This window comes from Oryx dammah, unplaced genomic scaffold (genome assembly GCF_014754425.2).
Source record: "Oryx dammah isolate SB20612 unplaced genomic scaffold, SCBI_Odam_1.1 HiC_scaffold_16, whole genome shotgun sequence".
NCBI classification, from domain to species: domain Eukaryota; kingdom Metazoa; phylum Chordata; class Mammalia; order Artiodactyla; family Bovidae; genus Oryx; species Oryx dammah.
The window spans coordinates 7,242,464-7,252,681 of record NW_024070200.1 but is presented as its reverse complement, the minus strand read 5'-3'; positions in this window follow the sequence as shown (position 1 = coordinate 7,252,681).

Below are 10,218 nucleotides of genomic sequence, written 5' to 3'. Positions count from 1 at the left end.
GTGGAAAGAGATGAACTGTGAACTTGAGGGCAGGTACTGTGTGTAATTAAATACTTTATATGTGCTCTTTAAATAAAGGCACGAAGAATTTTCTTAAGTGAGGGCTAGGCAGAGAATGGGGGGGGGCCTCTTTTCCTCCCTCCCCTCCTCCTCCTTCCTCCCCCCTCTGTGCCCCCTCCCACCCTCCTCCTCCCCTTCCTCTTCCTCCCTCTACTGCTCCTCCTCCTCCTCCCTCTTTCCCTCCTTCAGTCTTTTCTGTTTGTCTCTCATTTTCTTCTTTGGGCTTATTTTTCATCTAGAAGATACAGAGTTAAAGTTGCTCTTAATGTCAAGAGCCAGCGCTGCCCACTGCAGCCTCCACTCTAGTTCTTTAATGCATATGCACTGAGAACTTACTAAATTTGAGCATGTTAGAGAACACTTGATATCATGCTCCTCTCATTTGATTATAAGAGCATGTTTTTATATCCTCATATAATTCCTGAAGACATTATTTTAATACCAGTGTAATCATCTCTCCCTAATGTGGATCTCTCTATCACAATTTATTTCCCTATTTTCCCTCTGTTTGCTACCTCTATTGCTCTCATCTTTACAAAGAAAATACTATGTTAAATAAAGTATTAAGCATCCTTCTCTATTTCCTCCAGAAACACTCCTGGAGGTAAAATTATTTGGAAAAATGGTACTGGTGATGTCATGCGTCATGATGACTATGGATTGCATTCTGTAAAAGGACGGACACATTTACACGTTAACCTCCTTGGTGTGAGAAACTGAATCATCCATCTTCAGCAACCCTGATGGATAACTTTCCAATATTGACAATACAATTGCTAAAAAATAGTACTCTATTTTTTGTTCAACGTGCCTCTGTTGGGTTATTAGCAGTGATAAATATTAATAGAGATTCATGTTTCCTAGTTTCTTAAAGATCTTTTTGGTTATGGATTTTTTTCCTGAGTGTATTTTCTGTTTACTCTCTTTATAGGTTATATATTGAAATGCCTTTTCCTGAATTTATAAGGCTTCTTCCCAGATTAAAGATGTTAACATTATTTCCCTTTTACATTTTTTGTATGCTTTCAACAATATTTATTATTTCTTCTCTCCCTGGCATTTAAGAGAAAAAATATACTCATGGGGAAAGTTTTTACAAACAAATACAGAAATGCAAACTACAAAACTAAACATGTTTTGAATTCCACCAGAAAAAAAAAAAAAATGACTGCTGCATTTTGGTGCAGCTCCAGCTACCAATAGGAATATAATCCTTGAAAAAAATTTTTTAGAATTGGAATTACATAGTGATGTCATACTATAATCTGTTTTGTGGGCATTTTCTTTGTTCACTCAATAAGTCCAATAAGACATGGTATTTAATGGCTATCAACTTTTCCATTATATGGATGCAATATATCATTTTAAATAGTTCTCAGCTATCAGGAATTCCAGATATTTTAAAATGTTATCTAAAATAAATACTGCTGCAGTGAACACTCTGCCACATACTAAGCTCATCTAAGTATTTCTCTTGGTTGTAGTCCTGAGTTGAATTGTTAGGTTTATGATCTGCTCATTCTAAAGACTGTGATTTAAAAAGACTAAATTGTCTTTATAACTGTACTTATGTGCATTTTGCCTGCTGTTTTATTATTTATGATTTTTAATGGATCCCTTGTATTAAATTTGTAATTGCATTTTAAATTAAAATTGTAATAAAATGTTTGAGAATATGTTTTAGAAAAGAGTGAATTCTCTTTAAAAAAAGTTGAACTGAGTCACCCTTTCACTCAGAGCTTTTGAGAGCAGGAAAGTCTCCTGAAAGGTGACAGAAGCAGAGATAAGATGTTTTTACACACTATGTGATTCCCAGGTGTTCATCCAGTCTCCCTTTTTCTTCCCTTCAAGATGAGTTTCTGCCCTCCTAAACTGTTGGTGAGATTGTAAACTGGTACAGCTGCTATGGAGAACAATATGAAGGTTCTTTAAAAAAACTAAATAAAAAGTTACCGTATGATCCAGCAATTCCACTCGGGGCATTCATCTGGAAAAGATGAAAACTCTAACTCAGAAAGATACATGCACCTCAATGTTCATAGCAGCACAATTTACAATAACCAAGACATGGAAGCAACCTAAATATCCATTGATTGTGAACGGATAAAAGCAATCTGATGTCTATGTATATATATAGAGAGAGACAATGGAATATTACTCAACCTCAAAAAAGAATGAAGCAATACCATTTGTGGCAACATGGGTGGATCTAGAGATTATCCTACTAAGTAAAGTAAATCAGAAAGAGAAAGGCAAATATTGTATGATATCATTTATATGTGGAATCTAAAAGAAATGATACAAATGAACTTACTTACAAAACAGAAGTTGACTCAGACATAAGAAATAAACTAACAGCTACCAAAGGGGAAAGTTGTGGGAGAGGGATAAAGTAGGAGTTTGAGATTAGCATATACATGACTACATATAAAATAGACCACCAAGAAGGACCTACTGTATGGCAGAAGGAACTCTACACTTCATTCTGCACTAACTATAAGAGAAAAAATGAATATATGTGTGTGTTTGTGTCCATGAATATACAATTGAATGCCTTTGCTATATACCTGAAACTAACACAGCACTGTACATCAACTATAATTCAATTTAAAAAAAAAAGCATGAACTTCTGAACTTTTGCAAAATTTCAAATCAAGCCTTTTGGGATCATGAAGCTGTTATTTGTCACTGTTTACTTTGTGAAGTGCATGACTGTTGGGTATTTCTAGTTTAAACAACATGCAGGCTGACATTTTTCCCCCCAAACCACAGTGGCTTTCTCTCCACTTCTCTCCCTTAATCATGTTTTCATAATTTCTTTATGGGCATCAGACATAGTGACAAGATCCACACTGTGACCGTCAGGGCCAGTTATGGGGGAGGATAGCTGATATTTTTCAAAGTGACAGGTCAGTGTGATGCTGGGACCAAGGCGTTCTGGAAGCAATATCCTTCCGGGGGTACTTGGCCATGAGGTTGGATGGTAGGAGCAATGTTTGGGGTATCTTGATGCTATGGTCGTATCCTGCTATGGTCGTATTGTGTGGGGTATCTTGATGCAGAGACAAGAGTGCTGAGTGTACTGATGCAGAAAGTGCAGGTAGCAACCAAAATCATCTTTTACAGAAAGGGAGCAGGGCAGAGGGAGAGACAGAAGTCTTACCAAGTGAGATGTAAATTATTCTAAATATTAGCAATGATGCCCATCATAATGCTTGCTATGATCCAGGCTGTAGGTTGCAAAGTAAGGGCTTCAGTCTAACTCTGGCCCCCTGTCTATCTAAATAAAGTTTTATTGGGACACAACCATACCTAGCATTTGCATGATGTATACAGCTGTTTTTCACACTCTAAAGGTGGAGTTGAGTAGTTGTGACAGAGACAGGGTGATCCACAAAGATGAAAAGTGCTGTTGTCCAACTGCTGGCCACTCAACCTTTCTGGATCAGAACTCCCTGAGGGGCATGCCTTGCTCATTCTTCTACAGCCAGCACCTTGGACTGCAGAGAAGGTGCTCGAACAAAACCTAAAAGAAGGAGGTGCCATAGACCATGGAGACATTGAGTGTGAAATAAGGTAGGAAAAGCAGGGGTCAGGGAACAGACACAGCAGGGTTGGAGTCCTGATTCTGACCATGCCTCATGGTATCACCCTGGGCAAGTCACTTCACCTCTCCAAATCCTCGCTGGAAACACGGCCGGAAACACTTCTCTGCAGGGTCATCTTCAAGCTTAATAAGAAAAGCAGCATGAACAGTTTCTCTGATCATTAAGTTTGCAATGAAATTGGGCAGAAGGCATAGACTTTTCTAGCTTTTTCTTCTTAATTTGCAAAAGTTGGAGAGATGCCTATTTTATGAACACAAAAAGGAGAGGGTGAGTGAAGTTGCAATCACCCTGGTGGGACAATTGGGCATACTGATTGGGAGATGGTGAGATCACAAAACACCATGAGTCAAAGAGAGAAGAGGGCACACTAGTTTCATATGAGCCCCTACAGCCTAAGTGGGCAATAGGTTGTGTTAATTCATTATGAAGACTTCGTCAGCAGAGTATTGTCATCTCTCTTCGGACAGACAAGTGAGATTTAGTTAGAGGACTCAGATGCTCACAAAGGCACACATGAGAGATAAAACGAGCAAAAGGACTATGGATTTGTAGGATGAACAGAAGAAAATGAAGAGAGAGAAGGTGGGGGAGAAAGAGATAGGGAGAGGAAGAGAGGGAAAGGCAGAGAGAGAGAAAGACAGAGCGATAAAGAGAGACATACACACAGGTACGGACTTTACCTCCATCTTCTCCCAGTCACCTTTGGCTTCAAAGGATGTTTGAGGAATCAGAAACTCTTCTGCAGCTGCAAATATGAAAGTCATTGACACCTCACCAGGGGCAAGAGATCAAGTTTCTCATCCTAGTCCTGATCAAAATCAGAAAGCAAAGAACTGTGCAAACAAAATGCGTTCTCTGAAGTTAACACTTGCAGTGTCCTCTGGGGCTTCAGTTTGACTTGAGTGCTGAAGCTGGGGCTTGTACTGTCCAATCCAATTTATCCATGGTGCCAACTCCCAGCTGACGAGTAGGGGAGAGATGCTAGGTCATGTGCATGCAAAAGGCTGTCCTTTAAGAACATATACTGATGTCTTCAAGGGTCTCTTTAGGTTCTCACTTATTAAACTCAGGTCAGAGGATTTGGGAATCAACTCTGAAATGTCATATTTTGGTGGAGGGGAGATTTTAAAAGTGCGGTCAGCATAATGCTTAGCAATGCCCTTATAGCCTTAACTGGAACTGAATTTTTCTGTTACCCTTCCTATCTAGAACACAGCCAATGATAGGGGAAAATGTTAGAAAAGATGACAAAGAGATCTATCAGTTGTCATGTGTGTGTGTGTGTGTGTGTGTGTGTGTGTGTGTGTTTAACTTACCCTATTAATCTGGGTTTTGAGTACTTCCTTATTTCCCAACACCACAAGGTATTCCATTCTTATCTTGTATATTGCTTGCTTCAGTCCTAGAATCAGAATCAGAATATATCTCTGGTTCCTTTTATTGGAGGATGGGATTGGAAACAAACCTCTGTGCATGACGTATGCTTAAGATACTGGAGTATCATTTTTTCTGGAGAACCATCTTCTTTCAAGAGAGAAAAAATGGTCCAAAACAAGAACATTCCTGCATTTAAAGAGTCAACTATTACACATGAACATCACTGGACAGTCAATACAAAAATCAGATTGATTCTATTCTTTGCAACCGAAGATGAAGAAGCTCTATATAGTCAGCACAAACAAGACCGGGAACTGACTGTGGCTCAGATCATGAACTTCTCATTGCCAAATTTAGACTTAAGTTGAAGAAAGTAGAGAAAACCACCAAGCCATTCAAGTATGACCTAAATAAAACACGATTGTACAGTGGGAATGTCAAATAGATTCCAGGGATTAGATCTGATAGACAGAGTGCCTGAAGAACTATGGACAGAGGTTTGTAACACTGTAGAGGAGGGAAGTCACCAAAACCATCTCCAAGAAAAACAAATGCAAAAAGGCAAAAGCATTGTCTGAGGAGGCCTTACAAATAGACAAGAAAAAAAGAGAAGTGAAAAGCAAAGGAGAAAAAGAAAGGTATACCCATCTGAATGCAGAGTTCCAAAGAACAGCAAGGAGAGATAAGAAACCCTTCTTCAGTGATCAGTGTAAAGAAATAGAGGAAAGCAATAGAATGGGAAAGACTAGAAATCTGTTCAAGAAAATTGGAGATACCAAGTGAACATTTCACACAAAGATGGACACAATAAAGTATAGAAACTGTATGGATCTAACAGAAGCAGAAGATATTAAGAAGAGGTGGCAAGAACACACAGAATAACTATACAAAATGTATCTTAATGACCCAGATAGCCACGATGTTGTGATCACTCACCTAGAGCCAGACATCTTGGAGTCTGAAGTCAAGTGGGCCTTAGGAAGTATCACTACAAACAAAGCTAATGGAGGTGATGGAAGTCCAGCTGAGCTATTTCAAATCCTGAAAGATGGTGCTGTTAAAGTGTTGCACTCAATATGTCAGCAAATTTGGAAAACTCAGAAGTGGCCACAGGGCTGGAAAAGGTGTTTTCATTCCAATCTCAAAGAAAGGCAATGCCAAAGAAAGTTCAAACTACTGCACAATTACACACATTTCACACACCAGCAAAGTAGTGCTCAAAATTCTCAAAGTGAGGCTTCAACAGTACGTGAAGTGAGAAATTCCAGATGTTGAAGCTGCATTTAGAAAAGGCAGAGAAACTAGAGATCAAAATGCCAACATCAGTTGGATCATAGAAAAAGCAAGAGAATGCCAGAAAAAACATCTACTTATGTTTCATTGACTACACTAAAGCCTTTGACTGTGTGGATTACAACAAATTATGGAAAATTCTTCAAGAGATGGGAATACCAGACCACCTGACCTGCCTCTTGAGAAACCTGTATGCAGGTCAGGAAGCAACAGTTAGAACTGGACATGGAACAACAGACTGGTTCCAAATAGGAAAAGGAGTACGTCAAGGCTGTATATTGTCACCTTGCTTATTTAACTTACATGCAGAGTACATCATGAGAAATGTTGGACTGGAAGAAGCACAAGCTGGAATCAAGATTGCCAGGACAAATATCAATAACCTCAGATATGGAGATGACACCATCCTTATGGCAGAAAGTGAAGAGGAACTAAAGAGCCTCTTGATGAAAGTGAAAGAGGAGAGTGAAAAATCTGGCTTAGAATTCAGCACTCAAAACACTAAATGAGCATCCAGTCTCATACTTCATGGCAAATAGATGGGGAAACAATGGAAACTGTGAGAGACTTTATTTTCTTGGGCTCCAAAATCACTGCAGATGGTGACTGCAGCCATGAAATTAAAAGACACTTGCTCCTTAGAAGAAAAGCTATGACCAACCTAGACAGCATATTAAAAAGTAGAGGCATTACTTTGCCAACAAAGGTCCGTCTAGTCAAGGCTATGGTTTTTCCAGTGGTCATGTATGGATGTGATAGCTGGACCATAAAGAAAGCTGAGTGCTGAAGAATTGATGCTTTTGAACTGTGGTGTTGGAGAAGACTCTTGAGAGCCCCTTGGACTGCAAGGAGATCCAACCAGTCCATCCTAAAGGAGACCAGTCCTGAATATTCATTGGAAGGACTGATGGTGAAGCTGAAAGTCCAATACTTTGGCTACCTTATGTGAAGAGCCATCATTAGAAAAGTCCCTGATGCTGGGAAAGATTGAAGGAAGGAGGAGAAGGGGACGACAGACAACAAGATGGTTTGATGGCATCACTGACTCAATGGACATGAGTTTAAGCAATCTCTGGGAGATAGTGAAGGACCAGGAAGACTGCCATGCTGCATTTCACAGGGTCAAAAAGAGTTGGACACGGCTGAGAGACTGAACAACAAAGTTAGTTTTTTAGAAAATAAGTGTACTCAGAGTGACTCATTTTTTACTAGACTGAGAATAAAACCATGTTGCTTTCAGTAGAGAAAGATTATGCACAGACTTTAGGACTTCCCAGTTGGCACCGTGGTAAAGGATCCACCTTTGAGTCAAGAAATACAGGAGACACAGGAGACCTAGGTTAGATCCCTGGGTTGGGAAGTTCCCCTGGAGTAGGAAATGGCAACCCACTCTGGCATTCTGGGCTGGAAGATTCCATGGACAAGGAACGTGGTGGGTTACAGTCCATGGGGTCTCAAAGAATCAGACACGACTGAGCGTGCACATTTACCAATTTTACCTACACATAGATTTTAATGCTGATGAATAACTATTTACTACGTAGTCTTTAACCACTTACTATCCTCATGGTTCCTCACTTGTAAATGAGAAAAATGATGTCCAATTTAGATACTTATTTTTAAATTTAATTTAAAAAAATCTATATTGAAATACAGTTCATCAACAGTGTTTTGTTGGTTTCAGTTGTACAGCAAGTTGATTCAGTTATACATATATGTGAATATTATGCTTTTTTCAAATTCTTTTCCCATTTAGTTTATTACAGAACATTAGGCAGAGTTGGCTGTGCTATACAGTAGGTCCTTGTTAGCTATCTATTTTAAATATAGTTACATGCATACAGCAATCCCAAACATCTACTTTATCCCTCTCCTCAACCTTTCCTCTTTGCTAACCATACATTGGCTTATTTTTAGAATAGACAATCACATATTTTGGGTTGGCCAAAAAGTTACTTCAGGGTTTTCCATAAGATGTTATAGAACACTTTGAGTGAACATTTTGGCCAATCCAATATAAAGTCCCCAGAATGGAACCTCCCCAAGGTACTCAAAAAATACTCTAACCTCCTCATCCTAAAAGCCTTTTAGCATAATCTTACACCTAAATAATTATCAGTTAATATGCAAAGTGCTTATTAAGACACTTAATCCTCATAGCAACCCTAAGAAATTGGTACTTAGCAGTTATCCTCCAGTTAAAAAAAAAAAACCAAAAAACTTAAAAACGAAGAAGAAAAAAATAAAACAAAACAGAGGTTGGTGCCTGAGACACAGAGAGGTTAAACCACCGGCCACTGTCACACAGTACTAGAGCAGGAAAAAGGATGTTCTCTGGCTCCAGGAACCCACTTTTAATCATGATGCTAGAGGATGGTCTTGCATAAATCAGGTACCTCACTTGTAAAATGGAGCTTACAATACCAAAGTCATAGGCTGCACGTAGCCCAAATGTGTATATACATTCAAGCAGTAATTATTCAGAGAATATTTTTCATGTGCCAGAGAGCATATAGATCAGCTAGAACTTGGTGAAATTAGACAAATATGAAAGCTTTGAACAGACAGAGTTGAATAAGATCATGATTCAACTAGCTGGATTTTAGTTCCTTTTGATTCCTTGACTTGTGATGTCTAACCTGCCCAGCTGTACATGGTCAGCCTAGCAGAGACTAGACTAAGACTTCCTAGAAGGGAACTAGATAAGTGCATTTTCTACCTTGGTGAGGCTTATATATGTTGAACATGCATTTTAGAAGTTTTACAAACTCTAAAGCAAAGCAGAGGGCAAAATGCACTCAAGATCATTATTACTGTCATTTTTATCCCTGATCAACCTCATTCTTAGCCATGATGACATTAACAAGCCGCAAAGCTAGCAGAAAATGCTGGTAAATATTTAACAATTAGCTTCCAGAAAAAAAACACAGCACTGATTGGTATCTTTCTTCCAATTTCTGTGGAATAAATACTCATGCTGTGGCCCATTTCAAGCTTCCTACTTGATGTCACCAAACCTGGATTCCAGGAGAGATGAGCACCACCAGCTCTTGTGAGCCAGAAGGAGGGACTCCAGGCCCTCCCAGAGGGCAGTGATAGAAAAGGACATCATTAGAGGCTGCTTTGGATGAATGGGGGGACAGGAAGAAGGGGGTGATGGAGAATATTCTATAGTTTGTATTTGAGCTCAGTTCTATTGGACTCCAAAGTCATAGTTTTCCCACCCGCCAGGGCTCTGAAAAACTTTCCTGTAGATTCTGTGTCTCTATCAGAGAGTTTGGGGCTTTTTGTCCTGGTTGCTGCTGCCAACTGGAGAATCAGTGATTCGGTTCTGCAGCTGTTTCTTGTGCATTATGTATACACACAGCTCTGTGTTGGTCCCCACGGGTGACACCCAGGGAAGAAGATTTAGGACGTCATATCAGTAAGGGACTGAGGGTCCAGCGAGAGGCACACATGCCCATGGTCTGCAGGACCACCTGATCCGCTGATGACAGCACAGAGCCTGCAGTTGGGCGGCTGGGAGGGGACAGCAGTGGCATGAAGAGCTCCAAGTAGGGGCATCAGAGAAGACTTCCTGGAGGAAGTTGGGGGTCTGGGTTTGGAGGAAGAAAAGACCAGATGTTCTCCTTCTCCTTGAGAAACTGCCCCTGTCTACTTGGAAACAGTAAAGAGCAGGCTCAAATGTGCCTTCCACACGGTCAGACCTACAGGCCTACAGTTAAGTTAGTTAAGTTGGCCTATATTTAAGTCAGGTCAATGCCTGGGGATCAATCTCTCACTCCCTTGACCTGAGCTGTGTATCTATTCTCTGTTTTTTTTTTTTTTTTCCTTTGATAAGCCAAGGACTCTTTGGCTTTAACATTTTTTAAAATCATTG